At 31.1% G+C, this 26,196-nt stretch overlaps 1 protein-coding gene across 1 annotated transcript in view; it reads right to left on the bottom strand.

The window, feature by feature from the left end:
* LOC129807333 (leucine-rich repeat transmembrane neuronal protein 2) overlaps window positions 1–26,196 on the bottom strand; it is a 127,363-nt gene that overhangs the window by 23,034 nt on the left and 78,133 nt on the right. The gene's annotated exons all lie outside the window — the stretch shown is intronic.

Here is a 26,196-nt window from a genome sequence, read left to right as displayed (position 1 = left end):
TTTGTGTAAACAAAATAAGTATGAATGTATTTAAGTTTTTGTGTTTTTAAAAAATTTAGATAACAAGTATAAGCCTAGTCATTTATATTCGAACTATTTGAAGCTGAGCGTGGCTACATTACAATTAGTATTTTTTGTTCCGTTTATAAAAGAACTTTTATTTATATTTTTTTCTTTTTGCTAAGAGACACTCAATGAATCCAGAAGTACAGTGCTCGCTTTATGTTGCAAGTGTCCCGTGTTCGAATCTCTTAAGGTTACGAGAAATTTTTCTGGCGTTGACAGTGTTCGAATTGCATCCAGTGAACTTCATTGCAATTGATTACAAGAAGTATCTGACTGACTATCTCATTTCTAGGAACAAAATAAGAATGGAAGGCCTGTACTGCCGCTAAGGGAAGGCTTAGTTCCTTTACGGAATGTTGTGCCAACAAAATTATCATTATTATTATTTTTTGTATTATTGTCTTAGATAGCATGTTTAAACTCACAAACCTTTCAAGCAACGGGGTAAATAGGTCAGCCACTCACAGATCACTTAGGGTGTTGATCAAGACAAACCTGGAGACTGATTGCGCGATCAGTGCGATTTTGGAGACAAATTGCGCGATCAGAGCGATTTTGGAGACTGATCTCACAATCAGCGCGATCCTGGAGGCTGATTGAGCAATTATTGTGATCTTGGAGACTGATTTCCCGTTTAGCACCATTTGAAAGACATCAGTGCAAGCTTGAAGATTGATTGCGTGATCTTGGTGGAGACAGATTGGCTCCACTCACGGTTTACTTGCTGGTCGGTCATACTTATTCACCCCTTGTTTCAAGCTCATTCAGTCTTTAATTAAATTAGTGAGGATGACTTGTCCCTATACTTGCATAATGTCCCTTGATTAATCATTGTAAATTTAAAACTTAGAATTTCAATTGACCATTTCTTCTGAAAGACATGTAATTTAAAATTATTCTCAAGTATAACCTATTAAAATCTTGTATAAATTTATTAAAAAAAAATAGAAAGTTAAAATGATTGCTCCTTCAATTAATATTTCTATCAAATTATAGGACGATTATTTTATGCAGCAAAAATTTGAGAAACAGAATAGCGGATGGAATAAAACGTAACAAATTCCATGTTAAATTTTTGAAGAAACCACCAGAATATTTAAGATATTTCTTAACGACATATTCTTAAAAGAACTATGCTAATACCAAAGAGAAAATTTATTAAAAGGATACGAATACGAAATTCGAACCTATTTTTTTACTTTTCTTGTACTAAAAGTTTTTAAAACTAAAAAAATTTAAGGATACTCATAAAGGCTAAGAGTTTTTATTGGAAAAATTAAGCGATATAGGGTCATTTGCCTAAAGAGAGACAGTCTGGAAAATTGGACAAAGCAGTGTGGAATATGAGACACCTCCTTAAAAACTTGATAATAAATCAATTAAATATTTAAATTTTCGATAAAAAGAATATTAAACTTAATTTTATGATTATTTCAGAAGTTAAAAATGCAAAAATCGTTATAAAACAATCAAAGGGTGACTTGGAAGAAGAATTAAAAAATGTATTGTATGCGTGATATTCATAACTTTCACACGGTAGTTGTCATTTTCTCTGTTTCTTATGGAAGTTGCTAGGAAAATATCAAAGTGTTTTGTTTAATTTTTCGGCATAATTTGTGAAATATTGTTAAGTCCGCAGTGAATATCGAAGGACATACATCCATTTAAAAGGTGAATAAAAAATATTTGTGAAATATTACATTTAAAAAGGATAGAAAAGTGATTTAATTTCGTGTTGCATTCAAAAGAAGATTTATGAAATCTTGGAGAAGTTGATTTGGTTAATGAATTTGGTGGTTTTGTGCAGTGAAATCATGTTAACAAGAACGACAAAGATCCTTAAGTATCCAGAGAAATAGTTGAAACAGCAGTTAGCAGATGATTAGGAGAAAATCTCCTAACCAGGAGAAAGGCTGCAAAGATTTCCAGATTCCGAAGACCACTTTTTCTGACAGAATGGATAGTAAATATCGCAAAAACTCCTGGTGAAAGACAAATAGGAGCCTCTACAGAACTCCCAAAGCAAGTGGAAAAGGACCTGGGCGGATTTGGTATCCAAATGTGCTAAAATGTTGTATCCGCCTTAAAGCTATAACTGCTGGACACCGCGAGGCGTCTGTGAAATTTACAGAACCTCTTTTTGGTTGGACGTCCAGGAAGTTCTTGGTAATTAGCGTTCCTCAACTGTTACCCGGACATAAAGAAGGGATTAGTATAACCATCAAATGTGCAAGTATACAGAGAAAACCCTCAGCATTTGATTTTCTACATATTTTATATGATATTTTGTCATTAATATCACTATGTCCAACTTTCCAAAAGTTTTTGTCCTACTTTCCAAAATGTTGTCCGTCTTTTCAAAATGTGTTATTTTTTAATTTCCTGAATTTTCCGATTATTCGGTTGCAATAATTAATAACAACTGTTAAGATTCTGTTAAAATATTTGTCAAAGAATCCCATGATACAAAAAAATGGTAAAAAATAATTATTTATTCAGTTTAAAAATGCATTTGAAATTGATTTTTTTTCTTAAATGTCTCGCTTTCCACCATTCACCCTAGTCTTATTTATTTGAACCCAGTGAACACTAAAAGTGTTGAAAATCAGCATAATTTATGCATTTTATGTTCGCTGGAAAAAAATCGAATTTTTAAATTTTGCAGCATATCACATATTGCGTTATGTTCCTCTGCTGAATACGGAATTTCATTAATATATTTCCCCCTTGGGTAAAACAGATCAATGTGCAATTTGATGTTGTCGCACAAACTGCATAGAATAGCATTCTCATATCAATAGACCATTTATTCAAATTTTCTACTGAACTCAATCACAAAGTCTCACATTGCAGTAAATTGCACAAAAACACACGATTTTCCCATTTTCCCACGATTTTCAATACTGAATGATAAATTCGATTTTGGCTATTATCTAGCTTTTTCCTCACCAAATGCTGTATTAAATTGAAGACAAAGTTCTGCATAGTCACTTTCTTAGACAATAAAAAAATCTTTTTTCAGTGACAAAATATCATTTTTCAATATTTTTTTATTTTAAATGTTATAAACATTTTTCTGAGAAAAACTTGAGAGTCTCTTGTTGGAAAAAAAAACTGGGTAAAGTCGATAACTATTAGCATGAATTTTGCAATATATCGTTACAGAAGACATCTCGTGCTTTCGTGACTTCATTTTACCTCATTTATTTTTCACGATTTAACGACAACAGATTAAATTAAACACTTACGATAAGTAAATTGCCCTGAGTTTAAATATTTTATCACATATATAATATAAGTTAAGTTATAAGTCTTCAGGAAAATGCAAGTTTCCTTTCATTATCGTTCGTAGTTGTACAAAGAGTATTTGTTGTGAAATTTAAATTTTCTTGTGGACAAAAAATAATACCTTTCACTCTTTAATATTTTAAATAATTTGTAGGTAAAGGTCTTGAGACTTCGTAAATACACAGTCTGGCTTTGACACTTCATATTTTGCCCCATATTGCTTTGATGAATCTGACCTATGGCAATATAAAGTCAAACATTTCTTGAAGAAAATTAGGTCAGGTTCAATAAAGTAATGAAAGCCTTAGGGACTTGACATACCTGAGGATTAGCCGAAAGACGGTTTAGCGTAATTATATTAAACATAACACTATGCAACAAATTCACAACTTTTTTTGTTAACGGAGATCTCACATGGTACGTTTGATAGAGTCAAGTCCCCTGATTAAGAATCTGGTCTTGGTTTTGCTCCAACACGTAACATTATTTTTTTATTAATACTTTTATATCTTTTCTGCTTTGCCTTACATTATCCATTATATCTCAGGTTCTAGTGAACGGAACTTGAAAAGTGTGGGGTGTGGGTGCGTTGGAAAGCTCATTAGTCGAGCTTCAATTTTGATAATTACAAAAAACCTTGTAAAACCACTCCTTCGGGGTGTAAAATTGAAGTTTCTCTAAAAATTACCAAAAAATGGTCCTAAAGTGAGGTTTTAAAAATTTGTATAAAATAAACTAAACAAAATATTAAAAATTCAATTATACCAGGTGATAGGCCACACTTAGAACTACAATTTTGTTCATCTGAGACATCGCGCTCCGATCACTCTAAATGCCTCATTTGTTGGATTTTGTCATTTTCCAAAAATGTGAAATACCTATTTTAGAGCAAATTTCGTATAGATGTGTGAGAAAACCTTTTATAACATATGTCAAACATATATAAATGTTGAAATTCTTCTTTAAGTCGATCGAGGGAACATCAACACGATTTTCATTTATATCCCCAACCATCACTCCTAGTTCCAATCAACTGTACTTCAAAAATTTCGTTTAATGCGCGGGAATAAAATTACACTCTACAAGAAATATTAGATGGATGGATGAAAATAAATAGAAATAATGTTGAAAATATTCTATGAAAATATTTTATTGAGTAAATTCCTTGGCGGATCTGGTAATTCTACCAGTGCGTGGTGTCCTTTTGTATTCATGTTTCGTCTCTCTTACGAGGAACCAAACATATTCCGCCATCATTTTAGCGTTCCATCAGCCATCTATACGAAATTTGCTCTAAAATAGGTATTTCACATTTTTGGAAAATGACAAAATCCAACAAATGAGGCATTTAGAGTGATCGGAGCGCGATGTCTCAGATGAACAAAATTGTAGTTCTAAGTGTGGCCTATCACCTGGTATAATTGAATTTTTAATATTTTGTTTAGTTTATTTTATACAAATTTTTAAAACCTCACTTTAGGACCATTTTTTGGTAATTTTTAGAGAAACTTCAATTTTACACCCCGAAGGAGTGGTTTTACAAGGTTTTTTGTAATTATCAAAATTGAAGCTCGACTAATGAGCTTTCCAACGCATCCACACTTTTCAAGTTCCGTTCACTAGAACCTGAGATATAACGGATAATGTAAGGCAAAGCAGAAAAAATATAAAAGTATTAATAAAAAAAAATTGTTACGTATAGGAGCAAAACCAAGACCAGATTCTTAATCAGGGGACTTGACTCTATCAAACGTACCATGTGAGATCTCCGTTAACAAAACCGTGTTGCATAGTGTAATGATCAAACTACATTTCCATCATTTTCCACTAACACTAAGTCGTCTCTCGGCTTAAGTCGTAAATGTGTCTAGGGCATTTCCCTACATATTTTTATGGTTTTCCATCATTTTACTCTAGAGGTTGGTTACCAACGATAAGACGGCGGTGGCCGCTATCACACAATCATTGAAAGCTTTATACACCTATATTTCTGTCTAAATTTTTGTTTTCAAGAGCTCTAGCTCAAAAGCAGTATTTGAAATAAATGAATGAAATAAATGAAACTCTCCTCGAAAGAAGTATTAAATCTTCAATCTTAAGGACAAAAAAGGTCATCGGAGGAGATTCTGTCGTACTTGAAGAAATAATACATTTTTGATTTTTTTTTTTTAAATCAAAAATATTTAACATATTTTAATGTCGATTTTAGAAAGTTTGGATATATAATATTTGATAAATATTTAAATAAAGAAAAACTTATTGTAATTAAATGTTGACTTCTGCTAGCTACTTATATTAAAAATAAATCGATAAAACAAGCGGGAATCAAAAAGGATCCATGAAAAAGTTAAAATCCTAAGGTCTGCTGTATATCCCTTTCTTTGATAAAACAAATCTTAAACAAACCTTGGCAAACCATTTTTTTTAGGACAGAGAAGCTAATCAACTTAGAAATTTGATAGAAAAATTACATCCAAAATTTATAAAAAAAACATTTTTTGTTGTTATCTCGTAATCTCCGTAATCTGTTATCTTGTTATAATTTTTCATTTATAAAATACATTACGAGAACATAACGAGATAACGAGATAACGATATTACAAGATAACAGCGCCATAGTGAGTACGGCTACTGTATTGCCAATAGGAATCAAATTTGGCAAACATGTTATTAGCAAAATAAAGCAATTTTCGTCAGAATTTGCCTTTTTCTAAATTCAGACGTTTCTGCCTACAATGATAGGTGAAATTTTCTTTAAATATGCTTTTTCTAAATAAATTGATCTTAGTGTGAAGAAGCCTTTACATAGGCAATATTACTTCGTAAAATTCTTCAGAAATGTTTGTGATTTCTTACTGGGAACTTACGAAATGCTTGTGAACCGTATAACCCACAAACAAGTTCGTAAATATTTATACTTCTTCACTGAGAAAAAATGAGGGTGTGACTAACAGTTTTTCTTCATAACTATAAAACTTTTTAGGTGTAAAAATATATCAACATTTTTTTATGTTAATTTTACACCTTTTTAAGGGTAAAATTAACATGAAAAAGGGTACCTTTAACCCCTAATACACCTGAAAAGGGTAATATTTACACCGATTTTGGACCAATACTGTAGAGTTAAAAAAACCATTTCCGGAATGTTATTTTAACTTTCTCGGATTTCTCTCATCAGTGTTTTCACATTATGTTCTTTTATAACCTTTATTTGCAAATGTTTGTAAACACACATAAAAATGTTTTTCAAATTTTGTCATTTGTTCATAAAGTTTTGTTAAACAAACAAAAATGTATGAACAAATATATTTGTAAAGAGCAAAAATTGTTCGTCAAGTGTTTATTTTATGTATAGTGTTTGTAAAAAATTACAAACTTTTACGAACTTTTTAGTGTACGATCTACTAGCATTTCGTAAATCCCTAATATCAATCCACAAACATTTAGCAACAATTTTACAAAATATTTTCTTATGTCTTGGAAGTTATTCACTCATTTTGTAAAAATGTTGTCTATAATTCGTAATAAATTTGTTAGAAGAATTAGAATTATACCCATATTAAGTGACAAAATAGTGATAAATCATTGCATAATCTCATTGATTTATTAAAACGAAACTAGTTTGGATAAACTACTTTGTTATTGGTCAAATAAATGAACTTTCTGCAAAGAATTTTGTATAAATTTATCAACTTCATTTTAGTAAGATTTTCATATGCCACGAGGAATAATCTGAACAGTCACCGACGGTTTATTAAAGCTGCACTCTGCCAATCAGACTGACAAATCGGCACCGATCAGGCGATTTGTCACTATGCAATTTCAATGACAATTAAAGAAGATTTACAACAATTTGTCCAAGCTTTGAAAGAAAAGTACGAAAGGGACAATTGTATAAAACAGCAAAAGAATTTTTTAATTTAAAATAATTTTCTTCAAGTTAGTAGAATAAATTACAAAATTAAATTTGAAAATATGTATTAAAAGTTTATCGTGTTCCAAAAAGTACTCCAATATTGCAGAATGAAAATGTGTACAGTTTAAAGCTGTAATTTTAATTATCTTTATGTGTATCGACTTTAAGATAATCAGGTCTTTGTATTTGCATGAAATGATGCACGTAATACTGATGACCTCAAGTCGCTATCTCCAATCGTTTGGCTACTAACCCTAAAAGCAACCGGACGAACGAACAGTGCGATTTAATTTTTAAGAAATGGTCTGGTTTCCAAAGATATGATGAAGAAGTGAATCTTTGGATGGTAGAAGGTAGAAATATCGTGAGGTCAAAAAATTAGGTAATATCATACAATATTATCTGTGTAGCTTCAGCAATATCTCTATCGCGTTATATGATATTCCCAAATTTTCCAAAAGATATTTCTTGAATTTCAGTTCAATGGATGTTTGAACTATTTTATCTGAAACATAAGTCTATATTTTTTGATCTTGTGAGCTATCTGTTAAATTACCAATTGAACATGCTGCCAATTTCAATGCCCCAAAGCATCTAATTCTCTGGGATTCCAATATGATGGGAAAATAGAGGGTAAGAGTGGATTTTATGGGAAACAGATATAGCGTCACATTTTACGAGTCTTTCATTGGTATTTTATCATTACAAGTCTTGGGATATTTTTAATGAAGTGCACGTCTGACCTCTTCCCTTTTGCTACCTTCAAACTCGCCCAAATTTAATTTGCTGGAAGTTGTCCATTTTGGTGCCATAGCACATCGAAATGGTGTGTCTCAGGGAGAAAATTGTCTCATCATCAGAAATGTGAGAAAGATTTACGGCTGAGAAGACAATCATGAGGTTCATCTCACTGAGCGTGTTAATCTCCTTTCGGATGACAAACGACGTGTTCTTTTAATTGTTTACCATTCTTGGACAAGGTTCTTCCATATTTTTTTCTGGCTCCAAACTGGCCATTAAACTAACTTTCTTATTAGTTCCTCGAATTTTTTTTTGTGTGCCTCAATGTTCTAATTAAATGGTTCGATAGTTAAAATTAAAAGCCATATCATCGTTTATTAATACCACGAGCTAAAGTCATGATGATGGTTTTCTGAGGGTGATGTGAATGGTAAAGAAAGCAACAAAATCTCAAGAGGTTTTTCATCATTTTTTCCATCCATCCATTTCATCATTTATGCGCCAAGAGCACGAGAAGATCCGTGGAAAAGAAAGACATTACACAAATCTGCATTTTCAAGTGTTTGCGGGGCTTTTTTGCTGCCGAGCCGTGTTGTTTTAATGAAAATGATCAGTTTTTCCAAAAAAAGAATTTTTTATACCGTGTAATATACTGATTATTTTACACGTAGTTAATGCCCTGTAGTGAACTGCTATTGGCAAAATCCATTAAGTCAGAAAACATCTAAATCATCAGAAAAATAAGTCTAATATATGGTAGCAAAAAAAAAGAATACTCAAGATATAAATTTAAGTAAGTATGACTTACTTTACATGTCAAAGTAAATTTTTTACTTTCCGATTTTAACTGTTTACTGACCAAAATGTCTCACTTTCTGTTGACAATATTGTTGTAAATTCGACTTTTTACAACATACAGAAACTGAAGCCCTAGATATACTTATGACTTAACACGACAGCCGGTTTGGCGTAATTATAATCAAAATAATTATCAGATTATATTTCCATCTGTTTCTGACTGATCCGTCTCTCGGCTTAAGCCGAGAAATGGCTTAATTAGTGGGAAACTGGCGGGAATTTAATCAAATCATTATTTTGATTATAATTACGTTAAGCTGTCTCTTGGCTTAAGTCCTAAGTGTGTCTAGGGCATAAAGAAGAGACCAAGCATTGTGAATGAAGGAACTTTGACTTTTCCTTAGACTTCAGTATTTATGCAATTGAATTTCAAGTTTCATTACGTAAAGGATCAACTAATTTTCCGTAGGGGCTGGGATGACAGGACACTCGGATTATCATGAGTAAGTTTATTATCCGAAGTCAAGTGCAGCAGCCACAAAGGTATGATGAATAGGCGCATCCAGCACGATAGTGCAAATGTAGCTCATGCAGATGGGATATATTACATGGTTGTGAAAAAGAAAAAATCTCTATCAAGCAAATCTATTGGTAGGTCATCCTTTCTTGTAGAATTATGCCCTAGACATACTTAAGACATACTACAGACTTAAGCCGAGAGACGGCTTAGTGGAAAATGATAGAAATGCACTTTAGCCATTATTTCTAATACAATTACGCTAAGCCGTCTCTCGGCTAATCCTCAGGTCTGTCAAGGCCCTTACTTTCTAAGCGTTGAAAAGGTCTCAATGTAGTATTTTCGTCATTTCGGAACATTGTCGAAAATCATAGTTCCGTCTCATGGTGGTCAAAGAAGCTAGGTTAGGACTCAATGGTACCCCATTCAGTCCATTATAACCAGGCTCATTGAGCATTATTCATTTACTTCTCATACAGCCTGCTTTTGGGGCCAATTAAAACTATGGGCATATGGGTTACTCTCATGAATTATTGCCTTAAGTTTAAATATCTTATTTTGTCGCCTTTTCTCAACACTTTTTGATAGGGAATTTTGTTTGTCGTCTTCAAAGATATTTTAAGTGAATTTTGCACCACAAATATATAAATTTAAATTAAATCGGGGTAACTATCAGTCAGGTTCTTAAACAAATTCTATGAGGTACTACAAATCACGTAAGGAACATAAAAAGTGTTTTATTATTTTTTGAAAAAAGGAAGTTTCTAAACTCGTTAGAATAGCATTTAAAGTTTAAACTAATTTATAAGTGTATCTGAAACACTTAATGATGACTCCTTTTCTACCCGATATAAAGAAGGAATAGAAAAAGGTTTAAGAATTCGAGAATATATTTCTTCTCTCATGTAACTTCCACACATATAATTTCCCTTTGGAAATACAATAATGTACTAACACTTGTTTTACTTATTTTTAAATGAATATGGAGAATTAACCTTATATATCCTCATTAATTGCACAGAACTATAACTACAGCAATAACTTTTCCAATAATTATTATTATGATTAATGGATTAATGAAGAACTTGTGAAATAAATACGCTGGAGGTAAGGAATCAGGAAAGTACTCTGAGTTTAATCCTTAAAATATTGATCATTTTTAGGATAAAATGATAGTCAAATGAAGTAATGTTTTCAATTTCAGATATTTTACACTTTGTTAATTCTGAAAGCATTGAAAATATTATCTCATTATTAAAATACATCTGATTTTGGAAGAGTACCAACATCAAATGGTAAGTTTCCTCTATAAAATACTACTTGAGATTCGTTTATCAATTTCAAATGTCATGAAATATATTCTAGGATTTGCATTTTACGACTTTGGAATTCAACAGCTTATTTTATAGTATCGACAAGTTTAGCTCAGAGTGAAAATCAATTTATGTATTATCCACAAGAGAACTCCATTATTTTTCTTTCTAGTTGAAAATTTTGTGTAACTGACCAGATATTCAAGCACTTGTACATTTGAGTATTTTATTTGTAATGTTCGATTTAATAAAGTAATCTGCAGTTGTAAAAATTATAATACAGTTTATTTTATGAGACATGAGGGGTATAATAGTGAAAAGAACTTGACGGATGATTTCCGAAATGAACGAAATTCGTTCCAGTAATTATAATCTCTTGAACAAATCGAATTTGAGCATTCACTGAGAAAAATCCGAAAAAGTTAAAATAAAATTCCGGAAATGTTAATTTCACCGTGCAGTATTGATCCAAAATCGGTGTAAATATTACCTTTTTGGGTGTATTGGGGGTTAAAGTTACCCTTTTTCATGTTAATTTTACCCTTAAAAAGGTGTAAAATTAACATTGAAAAATGTTGATATATTTTTACACCTAAAAAGTGTTAAAGTTCTGAGGAAAAGAGTTAATCGCACTCCCGTTTTTTCTCAGTGTTTGAATTTAAAGTAGTTTTTTTTTAATATTCAAAAGTCACTTACAAACTTTAACAATAAACCTACCAAAACCCGGTCAGATTGACCGGTTTAAAATTAACACATATTTAAATGGTACAATGTCACTATCAAACTTTATGAACTTCTTAAAATACGCATTTAATATATTTTTCAGCGTTTAAATTTTTAGTATTTTTTGCTCTTTTCCAATACAAATTTGTTGAGTATTCTACCCTACCGCGGTTTGTCAATTGACCGAAAAACAACCAAAAACGGTCGGTAGGTTTAGTGTTAAGAATAGCTTTGATGGAAGCCAAATATCTCAGAGAATTGCAATTGAAAGGACATTTTGCTGACTAAAATATCCAAATTATCAACATTTAAAATTAATTTGAGGAAAAATTATGTCTGTAGGGTTATGCTTCAAAAGTTTTAACAGACTTTGAGCACCATAAAGACCATTTTGCATTAAAGCGTTTGAGGAAATTGCAAGATCTCTTAAGGATCTGTATTACAAAATTTCACCATAACAGTTGACCATATTCAAAAGTTTTATTATTATTTTCCAAAAGTTTTAGCTACTTAAATGTCATAAGTTCAATATTGGATTGATCCATATTCCAGATGTTACACAAAACTTTTAGTATTCCACAAAAACTTTTACTGCTCTTGAATGTGATTAATTCTTGGTTAATTAGTTCTCCAATAGAAAACATTTTGGTAATTTTTGTTAAAGAAAAGTAATTTTTTGGTGTAAATAATTGTAAAAAAATTAAAATCATGTAATTTAGCGTTCCGGAAATCAACGATGAAGTTTTTACTAGAGGAGGAGAACGTATAAAAAAATACAGCCACTTGTAATATTCCACATATTTGAAGGAAAATTGCTCTTGATATAATGCGACGTATTAATTTGAAAGTATAAAACATGTTTCGGGCTTTTGGTGACTTGTGGCACGAGATTTTCAAATAATTCTGATAAGTAATAGCATATAAAATTTACCATAAATTACCTCATCTAATTTTGTATTCAAGGCAAGAAGTTGAGACCTCCTGAGAAAAGGGTTGGGGTATCATGCCAAGCACGTCAAGTCACCGAAAAATTCACGTGTATAAATCTCAATAGAAAGTTTTGGTGTCTCCAAAGACTTCATCCACAATTTTATCCGCACCGAAAACCATCAACACAATTTTGGGTGAGAAGCCAGTGTGGAAAAAAAGGATAATCCTGGGGAGAAAGTGCGAAAGGACGAAAAGGAAGATCAAGAGAATCAAGCCCCAAAAAGTATGATGGGAAATTGAGAATTAGAGATTGAATGCTTCCGGTCGAATTAAAGGGCCATCAATTAGTCGTTATGAAATCATCAAAATCTCTCTCGTCCTTTTTTTCTCTCCTCAACCGCCAAATCCTCAAATCATCATGGGGACTGAGCTTCCTGAATTCATCATAAAAATCCCTGGTGATTTTCCTACTTTTCCCCTTCTTGGCTGAATCTTCTGGCGCCACTCTGTGAAATTTGCTAGCATACCTTTCTGAAAGATTTCTCACAGCACAAACTTGTTTTATTGGATGAAGATATTAGGAAAATTACCTATTTCAACACAGTGAAGTATTACTCAAGAATTTTAACAGAATTCTAGCGAACTCAAAGTATGTAATGTTTGTTGAAGCAAAAAAAGAACCAAGAAAGAGGGAAAATTTGTAGCAAAATTTACAGGAAAATGAACAATTTCCGGTAATGTTTGAAGAAATACCAAAGGGGTGTGTTGCAATTTAAAAGAGTTATTGCGAACGATGAAGATTTTAAGTCTTACATTAAATTGGAAAATGAAGATTTATGTGAAATAGGTAAAAGTTATAGACTGAAAGAACTCAGAATAGCATTTATTTGTCAGGCAAATCGATTTTTTAATTGATTGCAAGATTTCTTTTAAGTATACTTTTGTAGATGCAAAATTTATTGTTAGTCATTAATATTATTATTGCTTTGAATTTAGTATATGTATTATTAATTCATTCTTATATAGAGGAAAGAACTCTACCATCGAACGCGCATGCTGCGAATAATGTGAATTTTCTTTTATTTTTACTAAGAGACTTACAGATTTCTATTAAATATTAGTTAACTTATTATCAGTTAGATAATTATCTGTAAGTCTCTTAAGACAAATGAAATAAATTCACATCATTCGAAGGCACAAACATTTAAAGGAAGAGTATTTTCCCCTAATTAATCGTAACTTGAGGTCTTGAGCATGATTCATTTATTAAAAAAAAGACTAGAGGAGAGCTTTCAAGCTTCGCACACACTGTGCCTTCGAACCCTTGATATTTTTCCCATTTTTCTTTAATGAATCTAATAGCTAGTCTTAAGTCACACATTTCCTGCAAAATTAGGTCAGATTCATTAAAGGAGTATAGGACAAATATAAAATGTTCAAAGCCAGAGAGTGTGCGAAGCCTGAAAGCCTTTCCCTACTAAGAAAATTGTGGTTATGTTTGATATAACCAAAAATATTTCATAACACCAAAAATCTTTGTATTTTTTTCTAATTTTAGTATTTTTAAAACAAATAAAATTGACTTCTAGAGCAATATAATATAGGGAAAAGTGCTCTCCCTTCGAACGTTCATGTCTTTGAATAATGTGAATTTCTTTTGGTTTCGTAAGAGATTTTACACTAAATTATCACGAAATTATCAATAATTGATGAAAAGCCTCTAATATTTAATAGAAATATGTAAATCTCTTAGGAAAACTAAAAGAAAATTCACATTATTCGAAGGCATGAACGTTCGACGACCAAGTACTTTCCCCTACTTCGCGTTTTAAATTTTATTACAATATTAATTCCTTGTAATAAAACTTTAAACTTTACAAATATTGCAATACTTTCGCACTTTTGAATGGATAGAGCTTTGAAAGTTTAAATATTCCCAAAGTTTAATCAACCAGTAGATGTACTAGGACTAATTTAAATAATGTTTCACCTTTTCCATCAAACAGAAAAAAATCATCTAAAAAGTTTTATCCTTTTAGAATTCTTTACACGAAAATATATAAAACGCCAACGTATTTTGTGCAAAGGTGTTCTCTGTTTCACTGGAGACAATTAAAAGCACACGATAAAAGACTGTACTTTTTGATGGTAATAAATATATAATTGCATTGATAGTAGGTACTTAAAAAGGACCTGCATAAGGAATTGTTTTGTGCCGATTAATATTAAATTGTTTTAAATTTTAAACAATCCTTAAATGAAAATAATTGTAAGAGGCTCTAGAATTTGTATCAGAAATTAATAAAATTTGTGATAGAGATAGATATAGATTAGATAATGAGAGTGGGGATATTTAGAACATCCAAAGTGTCGCAGTATTGTACTCCCTAAGAAATCGATATTTTAGAATTTATTGATTTATCTATTCAAGAGCATACATACAAAAGATATAAACTATTTTACAGCTTAAAAAATATTTTTACTCTTTCAAACAAAAAACAGGAAGAAAGATATAACTACCTACCCCAAACATCGCAATTCCCCCCATAACGAAGCTTTACTTATTGTATAAGTATAAAACATTTTTAGAATAGTGGGAAAATAAAGTTTAATTATTCAGTGAACATTATCAAGTTTACTTGTATCGTTTTTGTACACAAAATTCGTAATTAAAAATTCAAAGAACTATAGCAGAAGTTTTTTCAAGAGTTAAGTCTTAATCCCCAAGCAGACTCTCGCTCATTCTCAAAGATATTAAGACCGTAAAATTTGGCGGTAAAGGATCAGCCCAAGCTACCATACACTATGAAAGTTTAGAATAAAGGATTCAAGGTTCTAAGAAAAATTAACTTTACCCACTTCTTTATCTCCAAATTTTACGAAAGATATTTTTGAAGATCTTGAATTTATTTGAGTTACAAAATACTTTCTAATTTTATTAAAAAATAAAAGAATTGAGTACAATATTATCTGTTATTTTCATTGAGAATTTACCATTCACAATTAAATAAATTCCCAATAAATATAAAGAGGAGATATAGTGAATATCATGATTTAAAATTTCCAGAACATTCTTGGTTCGATGATCATCGCAGTTAATGCAAGTCTTAGAAGAATACTACGGAAAGGGCTACCAAGGAAAATAAGAAAGAAATTTCCACATTAAAAAATAAATTTGTATTTATTTTTAACTCTCAAAATCATGAAAATTTGCAAAACTGAATATTTTTAAGGGTGCTATCACACTAGGACTTTCACAATTTAAATTTAAATTTAATTGAACCAATTGAGTATAAAGATTTCCAGAATTTACTTGAAAATTCTCACAATCAGGACGCTTTTTGCAAGAAATTTGCTCTATTTTAAATAGTCTCGCGAGATTTTTAATTCTGAATGACTCCGGAAATTGCGTGATAGTACTTAAAATGTCTTATAAGTCACTTATCTGTTATTCAGAAGGATTCCCAAAGCCAAAAGGAAGATTTGTAGGGAAAGGGCTGATGAAGCGACTCTCATACATCTTGTTAAAAATCTGTGTGAAGTTATAAAAACAGGAGATTTCTTGGCACAATAATGGCTTTGGAGGAAATTAGCAAATTACTCCCGATACTGATGCTTCACTCGCGTATAAGTTTATCACTAAATTACTGTACTTATCTTATTTTTTGGCCACAAATAATAATTATTACGAGGATTACGAGTAAATAAATTTTATAAGAACAATTTGGTTCAAAAGATTACTTGTTTAACTGCAATAAAATTGAAATTAATGAGCAATTTTAACATTTTAATTTGCTGAATTCAAATTCAATTGAGCAACCACATTTATGCTATTTTAATCGTGTTAAAACACGTTTTGGTGGGCCAAGTATTAGTTTATATCAATAAATGAGCGAAAATGTATCAATTCAAATTCATCTGAAAATTAAATTAAATTTACAATTCGAAAAAATCCTAGTGTGATAGCACGGTAAGACTAATAGATTCGAAACAAAAGAAACTTACATAAGCTAAAAGTAGTTTTTTAACTTATGATGCTACTCTAATGAAAGACGAACATGTTTTTTAGCACATCACTGTTTTAAAATACATCTACATAATCGACTTTTCTTTGTATTGATTCCTGTTATGACTGTTTTTCCATAATACGGATTACATTTTGATCCCAAATGCTTGAACAACAAGGTTATGGGTTAAATGAAAACCTGAATTGGAGAGGGTCTACTCACTTAGAAAAAACTGTGGGTGCGATTAACTTTTTTTACCCATAACTTTAACACTTTTTAGGTGTAAAAATATATCAACATTTTTTAATGTTAATTTTACACCTTTTCAAGGGTAATATTAGCATGAAAAAGGGTAACTTTAACCCCTAATACATCTAAAAAGCATAATATTTACACCGATTTCGGATCAATACTGTAGAGTAAAATAAACATTTCCGGAATAAAATCTTAACTTTTTCTGATTTCTCTCAGTGCTGCGATAATTTAGTAATAGGGTAAGTGTCCAAATTCCGGCCAGCTTGCAATTCCGGCCACCTATTTTGTTCCTCGAATTTCCATGAACTTTTAGATTTTACGTACTCTAGAGATCATACAATGCAAAAGAATAACAAAAAATGTAGCTTCGACAAACGAGATGGCGTGAAAAAGACATTGGAAGAATTCCCGAAGGGCAAGGAACTATGAGAATGAAGGTGGCTGAAATAGGGCACTGTAAAGCTATGTCTATATTTTTATTCATTTTAAAATGTATTAAGAATGATTTTAGAGTAAATCAAGATGGTAAACTCTACAAGGTTCCAAGCAACACTCTTTCAGAAAAAAGAATTAAAAAAATCAATTTGTATTTAAAATATTACATTTCAAATATGAGACTTTGACGCATGCATGCAACTATGTCGAAATTTGGCACACTTAACCTATATAATTCCAGAATACTCGTGTCTCAAATGAGATTGTAAAGAATCTCAGCTAACAATTTTTTTTCGTACGGATTTATAAAGTTATGTTTAAGTCGGAAAAGTATTTTTTTTCTTACTCTCAAATTTTAACCCTCTCGTCCTTAAAGCGTTAATCGGTCTTTTTTTGTCGAATTTACCCCGTAATCTTAATTGCTTTATCCATAATTAAGAATTCTACTAATTGCAAATAAATAACCATGAGATTATTATATTTTGAAAACTCCGTTAGTGTTGTTTCCGTCAGTCGACACCATCGGTCACGTAAAAAGAATGTTTAGGTATTTTCCGACAATGACAAATGACAGATCAAGCGATATTCACACAGAATATAGACAGGAGTTTCTTTATAGTGTTATGATTCAAAATTTAGGTTTAAATCCAAACAGTTAAAGGCTTATTTTCATAATATTTCAAGATTTCCTTAAATTTTACCAGGAATCCTTGGTAAAGTATTAAAGTGAGAAAATGTGATGTGTAAAAAAGAAGTCGTCATTGGTGAGAGTTTGGCGATGACTTGGCAAAAATCATACGTGATAACGAGGAATCTTCGTGGAATCTTGGATCCAACCTGCGGCAGTATTTCTGAAGGAGGAGGCTGTGGTCTCTGGGGGAGGTACTGGAGACACAAACATTGTGCCAGAAGGACAAAAAAGTGTGGGAACGGAATCCTTTCCCACTTCCACATCAACCCATTACATCAGTCATCGTCTGTGGGGATTTATTATTTTTCACATTATAATCATTCTGTTTTTTTTTTCTGCCGTGCAGCCTGCATGGCTCCCAGCTACAGAGTCTCGGGCGAGATTTTCACATCTGGCCAAGTTGGAGGAAGAAACTGAAGATGGGGTTGGGAAAAATGGTATGGAAGAAAAACGTGAGGAGCCTCTAGCACCACATTAATTTTTTACTCGTACCATCTACCATCTCTTTTTCACTCATTTTTCTGGAATGACTTGGGTTTGCTGAAGAATCAACTGCACTATATGCCCCTGTAGTACATTAATATAGCTTGAGTAAATTCTACGATGATGTATGAAATATACACTCTCTGTGGTGCATTTACTAACATTCCCAGAGTCTCCTGACGCTCCTTTCAACCTCTGGCTCCAGAATTAAAACATAGGCCAACAATTCTTGTGGGAAAGAGGCTAAAGCCCACCGGATAATGTGTATATTTAGGGCTTAAAAAAATAATTACGCTGCTTTATTTCAGAGAAATTGGAGGGACAGCGACAATGTGAAAAATCAATTTTTCCTCAGACCCTCACCAAAAGCGTCACCATGGAAAGAGATAATAATTTCTTTTTTACTTTGGCAGATTTTTTTCCAGTCAGCTTTATTGTACAAAACCTTGTTGATTTTCTCGCGAGGGATCTATTCAAAATTTATTGTTGATTCAAAACCGCTGAATTTTAAAACATTTGCATATCCACCAATTTCCATTTACTTTAGGAATTTAAAATTCACCAGAAAATGAAAAAAAAGAGAGCTAGTAACTTGGCCGTTAGACCAAGTAATACGAGTAATTGAAATTGGTAACTGAGGGGAAGACTTTCAGGCTTTGCACACACTCTGGCTTCGAACACCTTATATTTTATTCCATATTCCTTTAATGAATCTGATCTATGGCAATGTACTTTAATAAATAGTACAAATTCAAACATTTCTTGAAAAAAATTATTTAGATATTACAAAAGAATTGAAAATATCAAATTCATTCCCGTTTCTTTTTCCTCAATTTTTAAGTAAGAATAACTGATTTTTTAACTTAAATATTACGAGTGAGAATTAAAAATTTTCTATTATAATTGAAAAAATTCTAAAAATATCCTTTGAATTCAGTGATAAAAACAAACTAAGAATTGTAATGTTTAGTATCATAATTAAAGATTACCCACTCTTAGATAATGACACATTTTGTATTCCAAATTTATAATTTGTCGGTATTAACTATTTTAGAAAACTTCTAAAATAGTTTTTAATTAAAGAGAACTTGAAAATTCTTTATGTTTCAGTTGTAACTTAATTCTTTTTAAGTTCTTTGCATTTTTCTTAAGAGGTTATATGGGTCAAGACGACTAAAATACAGAATATTTTCTTAAATATTTTTTAAACTTAATTTTTAAAAAAATGTTTAATTTGAGCTCTTAGGCATAGAAAATTACAATGTTTAAACTGGTATTTACTGTGATTTTCATTTTAAAATTTTAAAACTTTGATTTTTTTATATTTAAATCGAAATGTAATGATTTTTTTGAGTTTCAGTTTAAAGCCTTAAATGAATTGTAGACTAGAATTGCAAATCTCAATTGGAGAATACGAATGATCTTCCAAATTCTCTTTGAAAGATAAATGGCTTTGAATATCTAAGAATTTATTATAAGCTCACCTCATAATATGCATTTTTAAGGTAAGTATCGAGAAGACTTTCTAACTGTTCGTCTCAACGAGACTCCAAAAAAAATTGTTCTGGTTCTCCAGTATAACATGTTCTATCACAAAATAATTTTGAATTTCGGCCTTGTCATAATATTACAGTACATTGCTAAATAATAATTGTAAGATTTTAGAATTAAAAAAAATAAATTTGCCCGTTAATAAATTAACCATGTCTTTTACAAATATCACTGGAATACCATTAAGATTCTCAGGTTAAAAGCCTAAGTGTATTCTAAGAACAAAATTAATGAAATAATTGGGAAAAGAATAGCCTAATTCAGGATCTGATCCAAATTGATATTTTTAGAGAATACAGAATTTTACTTTATTATTCTAAATTTTTATGTCTATGTCACAAACTTATTAGGGTGAAAGGAACACCTATTGACACTTTAAGAACTCGTGTGAGGACCTATAAACACCCTACTCTGTACCATTTGGAATACGAAATTTGAACACTTATCCTTATCGAAAAACGTTGATTAATGAAAAAACGCCATATAACTTACATTTAATTAGATACTTTAAATAAATTTCCACGTTTTGATAAAAGTGTCAATAGTGTTTCCTTCACTGAAAAATAACATTGCGGATATGTTTATTTTACTATGCAGTATTGATCCGTAATCGGTGTAAATATCATGCTTTTTAGGTATATTAGGGGTTAAAGTTACCCTTTTTCATGATAATTTTACCTTTAAAAAGGTGTAAAATTAACATTAAAAAATGTTGATATATTTTTACACCTAAAAAGTGTTAAAGTTATGAGGAAAAAAGTTATTCGCACCCCCGATTTTTTTTTCAGTGTGTCGAACAGGTGTTCATTCGACCCTATTTGATTCTTTGCGTTCCAAATGAACTGAAAACCCATACACACCGATCATATCGATTAACTTTCATTCAAGGTCTGGCAAGAAATATCAACAAGATGATACACTGCTACTTCTATTAAATTAAAAGTGTTTTTTTATGAACTTTATCACTAGAATAACATTCTTTTCAACTATATTAGACAATAGATAAAAATGCAGAGCAGACTTAAAGCAGATCTTGAAGGATTAAATACTCTTAAATAGTTCAATTTAAATATCTAATGCTTAAAGTTTGTCTTACATCATGGCTATTTATGGCCATTTCTCTCAAACTTTTCCATTTATTTTTCTACAGCTTAGTAAAAGACATAAAAATCGAATGAAAAATACTGTCTATATCGTATGTGGAGATAAATCTCAGAAATGTTCTAGACATTTCAATTGAAGTAATTTAGCTGAGTGTCCTTAAATTGCGGAAAATTATTTTGTAAAATATATTTGGTAACAAGATATTTTTTGTTAAAGAAGGGGTATTATCAGGGTGGTATAATCTATTAATATATTAGTAAGCAGTTGAAATCGCTTGAGACTTGATCAGGATTCCAATAACTTTCAAAGAAGTTCATACATATTCGACTGATAAATTTTTTAACTTTTAAATTTGAACTACGAATAGAAGGAATCATTCAAAAGCATTGATGAATATGCATGAAAAATCAACTGGAGTTACCTTTATAAAATAGCGAAAACCAAGGGTGACACGATAACTTTTTGATACTGGAAAATCGATAGTATCGATAAATATGTATAATATTTGATGTTTTAGTGAATGGCAGATTCCTTTTGAACACTGATCCACTTATTGCACTATTCTAAAAAGAATGTCACTGTATATAAAGATTTGTATCACCCATAAAAAGTCCAACTATCATTTAAAATTTTCAGAATCGACAGGCGATACTATCGAAAAGACAAGTAAGAGAAATGGGACAAGTAAGAAAATTCAAAATTGAGATATCATAATCACTTTTTCGAACCTACCGTTGATTAACTCGAATTTTTACGATTTTGCAATGTAATTTTAAATTGTATAATCCTTTAATCCATAAGAATGAAACCAAAATGAGATAAGTTTCATTCAGGATCTTTTTTTGGGTCATATTGCAAATCCGTAACAAAAGCTTCAAAGAACGCCTTTAGGGAATTTGATACTCTTGTGGTATAGACAAAATAATCTCAATGAATATAATCTGAATTGTTAATAGTATTCGTATTTTAATTGCGTGTATCATTGCAATTCCAGAATTTCTGATTATTACCTTCAAAAGTTATTTTCTGAATGCAATTTATAATGGATAATGTAGAATATGACATAAACACCGATTTTATTAGGTCATTATTAGATAAGTTCTCTTCGCAATATATTGCTCTAAAGTAATAAAATGATTTTCGAATAATTTAGCTTTTTTGATAGTTAAAGTTAATGAACAGTCACTTCAAAAAACGTGTATTTTAGTTTATCTTTTTTTTATTTTATGCGTACCAGGAGTACCAGGTTTTAAACGATTGATTGTGACGGTATGATTAAACTAAATATTGCTAAAAGGAATTCTGTGCAAATAACTTTAGTAAATCAATCTAACTTTTCAAAAGAGATTTTACAACAAAAACCCAAAAGGGTTAAGTGAAATCGTTGCTTTGTCTGATAGAGGTTGTTCCTTAGGTCACAAGAAGTCCATATCTCTGCTCAGCATTTTTCTTCAATGTGTTCTTAGGGCCAATTTATCAAGGGTAAAGCCAGTGTGGCGATGAGAAGAATTATATTCGTGAATTTAATTGAAACTCTCAGGGTGGAAAAAAGTCGTCTCGATCATGCTGAGAATTTTAATGAGACCACTCTGCAATTCCCTTTTTTTCTCCCTGCATCAAGTGGATGTTTTTAAAATTCACATGAAACCCCAAACCACAGTGCTCCAGCGACAAGGAAGAAAAATATGAATCTTAAGTAAACATTGAAGACGAAAGGAAGGTGAAGATAGATCGACATGTGTCTAAACAAATCGTGTTAACCGGATCTCCTCCGGGAGACACTTTCTCGTCAAATTTTCCCGCGAGGCGATGACGTGGGAAAAAAGGAAAATACCTCTTTGTTGCCATCTCTTTACCAAGAATCAGAAATCACCATCACATCTTTACTCCCTCGCATGATGTTAGGCATTCAAAGCATCCAAGAGCATATTTTAAATAAATTCACTTACGTGTATTTTATGTAGTGTAAGAAAATATTTATTTACACATCAATACCATCGAACAGAATAACAAAATTGCAACATGTTTATCGAAAAAAATCAATCAATACCCAAACTCCCAGTGTTATTATTTTGTGCTTAAAGTATGTGGTTAAACTTTACCAAAAGTACCATATATTTCAATAATATCGCTTTAATTTCACCTTGAAAATATTTTTGGTTCTAAGAATCGTAAACATTCGAGAAATTTTTCATTATTATAGGAGTAAATTGGTTATTAAAAATTATATTGCAAAAATACAAGAGTAACACTGAGAGAAATCCGAAAAAGTTAAAATAGCATTCCGGAAATGTTAATTTTACCCTGCAGTATTGATCCGAAATCGCTGTGAATATTATGCTTTTTAGGTGTATTAGGGGTTAAAGTTACCCTTTTACATGTCAATTTTACACTTAAAAAGGTGTAAAGTTAACATTAAAAAATGTTGATATATTTTTACACCTAAAAAGTATTAAAGTTACAGGGAAAAAAGTTAATCGCACCCCCTTTTTTCTCAGTGAATGAATATTTTGGTTAACTAATTCATAAACAATAAAAGCAAGAGTCATGAAATATGTAAAAACCTTTTTGCATTTACTAATGATTTATGCATAAGATAATGATGAATAACCAAACCATGCAAAATTTATATTTATTTGTTTATTTCTTTATGAATTTGGGTTCCAATGATAGTTCACTTATAGAGAGAGAGATTGAAGATAGAATTTTCATATTTTTAATTTTTGTCCTTACAAATTAATTATGTGATAAGAAAAACAATCTTTGAAGAAAACTCAGGATGACACTATCACACATTGCGTCTTAAGATCTTAACGGTCTTAACGGTTACTGAATTTAAATTCTTTACATTGAACCGTTACAAAATAAACATTTATTTATTTAGTGTACCTATCTAAGAATAGAAATAATGACTCAGAATTTAAATTAGGAAAGTGAATAATAGAAAATATTATCAAAAGCCATGCAATGTCAAACTTTTGTGACGCAACTTTGTGCACAAACTTTGTGTCATTTACCGTAAAACCCAAGTAGTTAAAAATCCTTCCTGTAGGGAAATTCTGTAATTTTCGTGGCATTGTCATGCGTGAGCTCGAAACTTGACAATGCCAATCGAGCTTTTATTTGTCACATCATATGAGTTCGAAAATGCAATTCACTGATTTTTTAATGAAATCCCTTTACTTAGTGATATTATGCACATACAATCTGTCTTGGTTGATTTGTTCAACAACATTCATTGTCATTTTAATTGCAGGAAATCTCAAATATGTGACTTCTGATAATGACACGTGAGCTGAAATGGCAATGTTACGGCTACAGAATTGCATTTTCGAAAAAGTTCTTCTGAGATTCAAACCCAATTTGTCATATGGCATTGCCAGAGCGTTACAGAATTCCCCTCCTGGACAACAAAATTGGCCGCAAAAAAAATGATAAAGAACGTCTAGTTTGTATTTCAAATAGTATCCATTAGGAATAGTCCCTAATGTGTTTATCTTCTTTTCCCGTTTTTTTTTTTTTAGTATTTAAGGAGCGTCCATATCCAGAACCGAAAGCTCTGAGGAATATTGAAGAAGTGTCTTCCTTTGCAAGGTGACTTGAAATCTACTAGCGATAACCGAAGAGTCTCCGCTCATATCTACTCAAAAGCCTAGTTTCTTTAGTATTATAAACAGATTAAGCCTTAAATTTTTTATAAAAAAACGATTAAAATAAAAAGTATGTTATCATTAAGCCGGCTGAAAATCCAAATTCTAATGTAACTGAAAACAATAATTTTTTACGTTAATTTCAAAATGATGTAATTTAACATTATTTATCAGAAAATTCCTCTTCATACTTTTCCTGCCAGCTCATCGAGCATCAAGAGGGGATTTCAAGTGTGATCTGTACAGTTCCTCGCCCATGAGATACCTGGGGCTATAGAAGATTTCAAAAAAAAAGTCAGCAGGTGTTTCCGACCCGCTCTTGTTGTCGATCGAACAACAAGTTTTCGCGCTCTTTCGCCGCTGAGGGCAATCAGTGCACAAAACGAACGACAGAACACAGTTCCTGCACTTAATGATGCATTAAATTGTCAAGAATCCATTCGAACTCTGCACAGGTTGTACACACTCTTTCTCTCCTCATCCCAACCAAGAGCTATATATGTGCAACAATATAAGCTCGAAAATGGTTCAGGTGGAAAGTAATTGGGAGGGTGGTAGAGCCATTGAGTAAAGCTTTGCAAATTTCATGAAAAATATACAATTTCAATAAATTTCCTCAATTCATTTTCTATCTAGCATGTTCTTTTGGGAAAAATGCTTGGTGGTACATTGTCAGCAAAATTATATTACATTAAATAAATTGTTTAAAGAGGATGATTTTAAAGATACAGGGGGTCCCGCGATTATCAATGTCGGAATGATATGCATATGGTATAATGCAAATACACTTATGCATCTTTGCCTTCCATTAGGAGATAACTTGTGAAATTATTTTTGAAATTCCCCTAAATGTATGCAATTTTTCGATGCGATAAATTTGAAATGCGTAACTTATAAATATTTTACAGCGTTTCTGAAATTCATACAAAAGAAATCTCCTGAGGGTATGCAAAATTTTTATATGCATAAATCCATTTTCGAAAATAAACGTAATCTCGGGACCCCCTGTATGTTTAAAACGGTAGTAAGCAAAATCCTGGATGGACAAAATCCTAAAAGAGGTTCGAAAGCTTTTACTAACTAGATTTTGAAAAGGGTCGGTTTAAAATTATACAGCAAAATCAATAAAAACATATTTCAATCCAAAATTAGAAAGCCTGATTATTGGTAAAACTAAATTTGGTTTTTGAGGTTATGTCCATAATTTGGTACATTTTAAATTCACTTAGAACTCTTCTAACAACTTGAATGTTTCGCGGTATTTCACACATTTTTGACAAGTCTCTAACAAACATCATTATAAATGTTCCCTTCTGGAGCAAAAGAAGAAAAACCAATCATATGAACTTAAAATTAAATATGTGCATAATTAACATATTTAAGGTTATATAAAAATTGTCATATCAATTCCGATAACACGTAAACAGTAATTCCAATAATTTGCAATTATTTGATTGCAGTAAATAAATAAGTTTTTGTAGTAATTTGGTTGTTATCGATTTTTGTTAAAGGGTCTTTAATGTTTTCCCATGAGCTCATTTCCTATTACTACGCAGAAATGAAACTGATATTATGCGCTATTTTGTACTATATGCTCAGGTTATTTAATACGTTATTTTGCGTTTTATAATTTAATTAGGTTTTAACCCTTTTAAAGACGATTGAAGCGCCGGTGTCCTAAAAACAAAAAAACAAAAAAAATCTTGCTATTTAAAGAACAAAATAACG

The sequence above is a fragment of the Phlebotomus papatasi genome, chromosome 3 (genome assembly GCF_024763615.1).
Source record: "Phlebotomus papatasi isolate M1 chromosome 3, Ppap_2.1, whole genome shotgun sequence".
Lineage (NCBI taxonomy): Eukaryota > Metazoa > Arthropoda > Insecta > Diptera > Psychodidae > Phlebotomus > Phlebotomus papatasi.
The sequence above is the reverse complement of the archived record's forward strand: the minus strand, read 5'-3'. Positions and strand labels throughout refer to the sequence as shown.